The sequence below is a fragment of the Aedes aegypti genome, chromosome 2 (genome assembly GCF_002204515.2).
Source record: "Aedes aegypti strain LVP_AGWG chromosome 2, AaegL5.0 Primary Assembly, whole genome shotgun sequence".
NCBI lineage: Eukaryota > Metazoa > Arthropoda > Insecta > Diptera > Culicidae > Aedes > Aedes aegypti.
Window position 1 is genome coordinate 262,199,055 of NC_035108.1, and position 8,662 is coordinate 262,207,716.

Below are 8,662 nucleotides of genomic sequence, written 5' to 3' on the forward strand. Positions count from 1 at the left end.
TGAAACTTGTTACATTGTATTCATGATACTAGTTTTAGTTTGCTGTAAAAAATATGACCCAATGTCTATGTCTATGTCAACTGAAGAATTTTGAAACATTGATGTCGGCACCCAGTACTGTAACGGTTAAAGTAGTTGTGCAACATTGCTCATAAAGTTACGAAAAAATCTCTTCTGTTTTCTGAAAACGCCCTGGTCCTCCGATGCCCTGGTCCCGATAATTTTTCGATATTCTTTGGGGGACAGCGCTGCGCTGTCTAATCAGGCAATATGTATTAGGTTCATTGTGAGGTATTTATTTCAACGATTTTCGTTTTCTGAAAATATAGATTACTCCACTAAGGTCGCCAAGTCTTTTTTGCTTGCAATTTCCTTCCCTCCAAACGCATCCCCTCATCCATACTCTCCCACAGTCACAGAAAGCGTTCAAGAGAAATGAAACATGTGCCATCTTACCTGCTTAGAATAAGTATATTTTGTTACTTATATCAATAGAGGGTGTTTCCTTTGCATTCGGACACATTTTGGATCTATAGTATAAATAATTCTCTAGTTTTGTGCAGAAATAAAATCACTTTGCGATTGCTACTTTTCTCTCGCAACTTGTATATTTTATCAACACAAACTACTTCCATTTATATGTTCCCTTCCATATACCGCAGCACTATTAAATCTTGATGGAATACTCTTTGCATTCCACATTTTCGACTGGAGTAGTTTTTCAACGCATAAAGCTAATAATTCTTCACTGTTGTGCTCGAATAAACTACGCGTAAAAAGCTCTCATGAAATCGAATGTGTTACTCCGGTTTGTTTGTTTTGCAGTTGTCAGACGAATGTTGCTATGTATTTGAAGCACATCCTGAGATCCTAAATTTAAATATATCAATACGTCACTACTACATATACCGCTGATATGATTGATTCATCTAACGAATACTAAGAAATACCTTATTGCAGATAAAGTGAACTATCACCTTAAAATAATTAAATTTAACCACTTTTATCCATAAAATTTTACTATCTACCATCACATTCACACATGAACAAAACAAGTAGAAAAACTAGCATTTATCGACATTTCCATTACCGTGCTGCATCAATATCCGGACGCTTAAGATGCACCAAATGTTCCAGCTTTATTTTCCCCCCTTTATTGTCTCATCTAATTAAGCTGTGGTTTTCATACAATTAGTTTAGTCTCTCATCTTCATGAAAACAATGAACATTTTAGCAAAAATAACATGTAAATTAGGGGCCTACCTTAGCCGAGTGGTTAGAGTCCGCGGCTACAAAGCAAAGTCATGCTTAAGGTGTCTGGGTTGAATTCCCGGTCGGTCCAGGATCTTTTCGTATTGGGGTTCATTCAAATATTACGTAACGCAAAATTTTCCAATTTTAGACCCCCTCCCTCCCCCACGTAACAGCTTTTGTATGAAAAATTTTAAATTTTTGTATGGACCGTAACACTATGTAAGACCCCCTCCCTCCCCCTGTTGCGTTACGTCATATTTGAGCGGTCCCTTGGAAATTTCCTTGACTTGCCTGGGCATAGAGTATCATCGTACCTGCCACACGATATACGAATGCAAAAATGACAAATCTGGCAAAGTAAGCTCTCAGTTAATAAGTGGAAGTGGAAGAAGTGGAAGTGCTCATAAGAACACTAAGCTGAGAAGCAGGGTCTGTCCCAGTGAGGACGTCAATGCCAATAAGAAGAAGCATGTAAATTACGGAAACAATGGAGCATGTCATGTCCTTGGATCCAAACACACTAATCGATATGCCGGACACTTAGGGGGGCTGGGGCAAGAAGGACACCTTAAGATGTATAGGTTCAAATCATGGTTGATAAGCACAATATTTGAAGATTATTCCAGTGTAAGGGCAAGCTCACCTCTTGTTCTAAATGATGTTATCGATAGATTTCAAAAATATAAGAAACACATGATGATTTGAGATTTTCGAAAATGTCCCTTCTTATGAGGTTTTTAAACGAGACACAGGGCAAGAGTGCCACTCGTATGGGGCAAGAAGACCACCAGAGCAAAATGCCACAAATTTTGTATATTATTATTTCCCCGCCTAAACGATAAATTCTAGAGTAAGTAAAGATAAAAACTGAGGGATAAAATTTTAATGTCCAAGATGGTTTATTTTAATTTTATTTAGTAGGAAACATTGATTTAATGCAATATTAAACAAGAAAAATAAAAGTTCATTTGATTTTATATGAGAAAATTGCGGTGTCCCTCTTGCCCCATAAAGCATATTGTTTTTATATATGTAGAACTTAATGTCAAAAGGACTTTTTCGAAAAATATTCCTCACAGCTATATTAAACATTTGAAAATCATCCATACTGTGCGGAAAAATCAATATGTTTTGCATTTATTGAGAGTCAAACCTTGTTTTCCAGTCTTACATTCTTATAATATTTCGCATTTTTCACGTTGATGAGTTAAAGACATTTTTCAAATTTATTATACTAAACATTTTTAACTGTAATATTTACTCAACCCTCAATTAGTACTCAATTTATTCTTATCCCGCGTTAAACATCAAAAAATTGATTTGAACTGCGTGAAATTAGAGGTGGCACTTTTGCCCCGGGAGTCACTCTTGCCCCATGTCCCCCTACGAATCAAACCCCGGACAAGTTTACTGAATTTGACCATACCGAACTCATTGAAACCAAATTTGAAAGTGTAGAATATGACTTTTCTAAGAACGTATTATTCGTATTTGCTATATAATGTACTTCGAAACACAACTTTAAATGTAATTTGATTTCTTTACCTGCATTCGTTGCTTGCGATTTGATTCGAAAACGATGTTGTGGCGTTATTGACATAATCATTTTAATCAGTTTTTCTGTGATGAACTATTGCGTTTTCATTAATTATGTTGATTCAAAACAATACATTTTAATTTTCTACACATATGCTTGAAAAATATTCGTTCACACTGGTATATATATGATGATATCACTTTATGTCCGGCTATAGAACCACTGGCGCACAAATTTTACTCATTTAGCTTCACAATTTACCATTATGAATAAAACACGTATATAAACTAACATTTATCCACACTTTCGCAAATGGCCCAATACGATTTTTGTGGATTTTCATCGTTAAATTCATGAATACTGATTGAACATCCGGATATTGGTCCCGTCTGGATTTTGATTCATCACGGTAATGAACAAAGTAAGTCAAACGAAAATCACACAACTAAAACTTGCACGACGCGGAAAAAATGCAAAAATTAAGTTGAATTTTTTTTTTCCTGTTTGCATTTGGGATGCAAATCTAGACTAAACGTCCTCCAAAGGCGGTAACACAAAACAATCAAAGGACACCTAGCAACGATTAAATAAATCATCGCCACCCTAGCAAGAAAAATCTATCTTTGACATCGCATTTCTTGTGAAAAATCTTACCGCGTTTGAGGTTCCCGCATTTGATATTTGCATTTCAAACGCACACAGCAATATTTTAGCAAAGCATACCGTAGTGCATCAATACCCGGACGCTTAAGTCGACACAAATGTTCAAATTCCAATATGAATGTGTTGTTTCAGAAAATCCTCAACGTTATAGTGTTTTGAACACTGTTTGAACCCAGATCTTTTCGAGAGTGATGAACTTTTTGGTAAAAACCATGATTTTACCTAGAAAATCATTCAAATAATAAAGCATGTCTTGTCTATAAATCCGGACACCTGATGCAAGTGATGTCTTTAAATCCGGACACTTTTGGATCGAAATCCGGACAACTGTTCAAAAGCATGTTTTTTTGTTTAATTTTAATGAAAATCATATCAACACACAACTAAATATCACTCTTTAATAAATATGATGTCTGCGTTTACCATACAATATCAAAAATAATAGCAGGTTTGCAATATTAGTGATTTGATTACCTGAGCTGAAGTTCATGTGATTTGAATTGCAGTTGATGCGGCTCGATCTGTCATTACGGAAGAAATACCTAATTTATTTAATACTCTTTTGAATTCTGATAATTCACTACACTTAACATTTTTATTTTTAAGTTTTCTCATGTTTTTTCCTCTGCGAAGCTTTTTTACACTCGTCAAACGTGGATCTTCTCAACGATGTCCGGATCTTAAAACACTGGCTCGTAATCCCGGACAGCCTCTTTACGCTCTAATAAAATCACATTTCAAACATATAAAACAATATTGGAGTTACAGAACCTTCAAATATATCTTCCTAAACACTTTTGGATAAAACTTTCTAGAGAAATATAGTTCACAAACTTTTTCTTCAACCAAAAATTGTTCGCGCGTTCATCGATCGTTGAACTTGAGTTTGGGTTGGACCGCGACGAAATGACGTCCAGCATGAACGAATTATTTGTTTTTATTTTGATTAATTATTTTACAGTGGCTACTAGATTAAAAATGAATGTAAAATTATCAGCATTGTCAAAAATAAAGGGATTAAATAAAAACCAAAAATATAACAACTTAATTTAAACTCTAATTAATCAATTTAATTAGAGTGTCCGGATATCGGTACCGTCCGGATTTTGATTCACCACGGTACTAATGCAAATTGATTTTGAAATAAAACCTGAATTTGTGGATTTTCATCGTTAAATTACTGATAGAGTGTCCGAATATTGGTGCCGTCCGGGTTTTGATTCATCACGGTAGAGCAACATTAATTTACTTGTCCGAATTGATTCTAAAAATAAGAGAAATAAATCATTCTACTTATTCATAATTTGGCCACTCACATAAGAAATCAATGTGGTTGGACAATTTAGAAAATTATTGAGCAATGCGATTTTCAATACGAACAAGGTTCTCTACTTAGATCCTAAATGTTTCGTACACAATGAGCAATTCTTGCTGAAACCGTCATCGGCACCCATCGTTAGAATTCCAATTTTGTGTCACTGACCGCTAGTATATGCTAAAAGTAAAGGGTGTTCCTTTCGGTTTTCTCAAAATGGTGGGCTCCTTGTACGCCAACAAGCTAAACAGTTTGCGAAAAAGCCCATTTTTTTATAAATCTTATATATTTCTCCACGTGATATGTCTCATATTTCCCTTGGAACACATAGCAAGCTTAGTGGTATCGTATAAAGGAAGGATATAGATTATAGGATAACGTAACGCCAGGAAAATAAGAACAATAATAGTAAGCGATACAGTAGCCTTACAATTCAACAAGTGCTCACCTAGTTTTTGTAGCCTATCTTACTCAGTTTTTTCTCAGCTTTCTGACGGTGATTTCAGAACTCTAATGGTGAAAAAATGCTTTCTCTAACAAAATTCAAGATCGCGGCCAAATTCAAAATGGCCGCCAACATTTTTTTAGTTTCAGATGAAAGCTATATCCTTCCTCTATGCGATGCCACTAAGTTTGCTATGTGTTCCAAAGTAAATATGAAACATATCACGTGAAGAAATACCTAAGATTTATAAAAAAATGGGCTTTTTTGTTTAGCTAGCTGGCGTACGCGGGTTCCACCAATTTGAAAAAAAAAACGAAAAGACCACCATTTAGTTTTAGCATATACTAGCGATTAGTGACATAAAATTGGAATTCTAACGATGGGTGCCGATGGCGGCGTGGTTTCAGCTAGAATTGCTCAATATGGATTATAGTATATTTGTGTCACACGATTCGAACTGTTCCGAACAGTTCTTATCATTAATAACCGATTATGGATTCTTTTGAGCATAGTATTAGTGTGCTATGCCATTGATTTCCTCAAAATCTCCATCTCCACTCAATTCAAAAATTGAATTTAGCTTTAAATCTATTCACAAAGTATAGGTACTTCATATAAAAACTACGAACTTTTTTTTTCGTTTCGCGAGTTTTGCTGGGCAGTGTTTCGGAGAGCCCAAGCAAGACGGTTTGTTTTTCGTTTCGACGAGTGCTTCGTAAAGCCCAAGCAGGACAGTTCGGTTTTGCGTCGTCCGATAGATTTAGCTCACGGTTTCGCGCTGGAGATTTTTTTTTATGTTTTGGAGCGTCTTGCTGGGTAGTGCTTCATGAAGCCCAAGCAGGACAGTTCTTACATTCAGAAATGGAATAGTGAAAAGTGAAAAATGAAAAAGTGATTTGTTTGATTTGTGTCCTCAGAACTGTTGGTTTTTGGCTGCCCTAAGTTCACCGAACCATCCGGAAGTGACAGGCAGCACATAAATTTAGAGAATCAATCCGGTGAGTTTGTTCCAGTATGATACTTTTTCTTTTGTGAGCCTTCCGGATCGTTTTTGTCCGCGTCGTGGAACTTCTGATCGTTTCTTGAACGGAAAATGTTATTTTCGAAGTTTGATAATTATGTTCAGATTGCGCATTCTGTCCGGGCGGGTGTTACGCAACTAACAATCGGTTGTGGATGCTTTTTAACCGTTCGATGACCCTGGTGGGATCGATTCTGCTTTTCGTATAATTTTGAGCAGAAAAACCTACTGTGTTATCCTAGGGTGTTTAGTTCGAACGCGCTTTCTTTCGTTTTTCGATTATCTAAAAACACAGTACCACCCAGTACAGTTTCTCAATAGGCGTGATTTTTTTTTTTTTTTTTACGCGTATCGTTATTTTATACAATCCGATGACCCTGGAGGGATCGGTTTTGCTTTTTACTGGTTCTTGAGCAAAAATATTACTACACAATCGACAAGCATTTCGCGAAATACTATTTATACTTTAAATAAGCTATTGTTTTCTCTTTTGATTGCCGGCATTCAAAAGATAAATTTGAAAACGCTTAAACAACAAATATTTATGGTCTATCGCCAGCTTTCTAGGCGAATCCTGACAATATACCTTCCCCAACCTCCAACTCCGTAGCACTTATGAGGGTGTCGCTGAGTCGGTGGCCTCTCATTAAGTAAGTGCTACATCAACATTTCCTTCCCCTATCCCAAGTTACGGTAAAGATGGGCGTGACCGGGAATAGCGATATTCATGCTTTTAGTATTCTTGTTTATGATTTGAACAAGGTATACTCCCCTGCCTTGTTCTAGAAAGTAGTCAGGATGAGATTATTAAAAAGAAACATGAATGTTGCTAGTATCCAATCTACGAAGTATACCGTAACTACGCTAACGCTAACGCATATAAAAACTACGAACTTTATATATATATATTCGCAGTACTCTTAAGACTGTTTGTTTTAAAAACATATCGTTGCGTTTTGAAAAAGTTAAAAATGAGTGTACATAATGTTCTGCATTTCGATAGCAAAGTAGACTAGGGAAATCCAGTAGAGTGTGAAAATCAGTACAGGCTTTAAAAATAAATAAATTTATCGAATTTATTTGAGAACATCCAAGTTTTATGAGCAAATTAAAAAGTTGAGACCAGAGCTGGGAAAAGTTCTGAAATTCACACTACAGTAGGCAAGCGTAGCAAATCACAGTCAGCGGAGCCAGTGAAACTTATTCGTATCGCTGCTGTAGGTAAATGCCTTGAAAATAGCAAAACACCCGTTGCTAAGGGCAACCCAAAACTACTGTAGAAAAATGTTCTTTTCCCGCTGCATTTCCCGCATTTACGGCCTTCAATGACACTACTGATTCAGAAAATTCACGTACCCAACATAGGCTACTTGATGAGATTCACAATTTCAAACTACTGTATTAGAAGAGCCACGTGATTTTCGCAAAAACTCAAGCCTACTACTATTACCATTCCCAGCTCTGGTTGAGACAACACAATACAACAATTTCCGATGAGGGGTCAAAACATAAAAGGATGTAAGTGACATTTTGGTCAATTTTGAGTTAGGTAAACTAATATGTTTTACTGTTTTCAACTTTTCCAACAGTATTTTAAGGGATGTTTCCGTCCAACAGTAAAAATTACATAATTCGTATAAGATTGGCATGTTTTAATTGGCTCCCATTTTGTGTGGAATGAAAAAAAAACTAAGAAAAAACGTCGATTATTAAAAATAAGTTTTTACTTCTAACTCCCTTAAAAAGTGACTCCTAGAGATAGCTGAGAAGTATGAAACAATAATGTGTTGGCTACCTTTAAGTGAATTGCAAAAAAAAAACAAATAACCCTGGGATTGTAAGCAAAAGTGGATCACCAGTTACGGTTATGCTTGTAAAGGTTCATTTCATTTCATTTATTTAGTTAACATCTAAACAGATAACACTGAATCAACAATTTCACGCCACAATACTCGGTTCGTGGCCGCATCTCTCCATCCTCGACTGTGACCCACGCTTGCCAAATAGATACGCACTTGATCCGCCCACCTAGCCCGCTGAGCTCCACGCCTTCTTGTACCAACCGGATCCGAAGCGAACACCATCTTTGCAGGGTTGCTGTCCGGCATTCTTGCAACATGCCCTGCCCATCGTATCCTTCCAGCTTTGGCCACCTTCTGGATACTGGGTTCGCCGTAGAGTTGGGCGAGCTCGTGGTTCATCCTTCGCCGCCACACACCGTTTTCCTGCACACCGCCAAAGATCGTCCTAAGCACACGTATCCCCGTCTATCGTATGTACTTTGTCTTGGACGCATTCACCACCAGTCCAACTTTTGCTGCCTCGCGGTTCAGGCGGGTGTACATGTCTGCCACCTTTTCAAATGTTCGGCCGACGATGTCCATATCATCCGCGAAGCAAATTAACTGGATCTCGTAAAAATCGTAC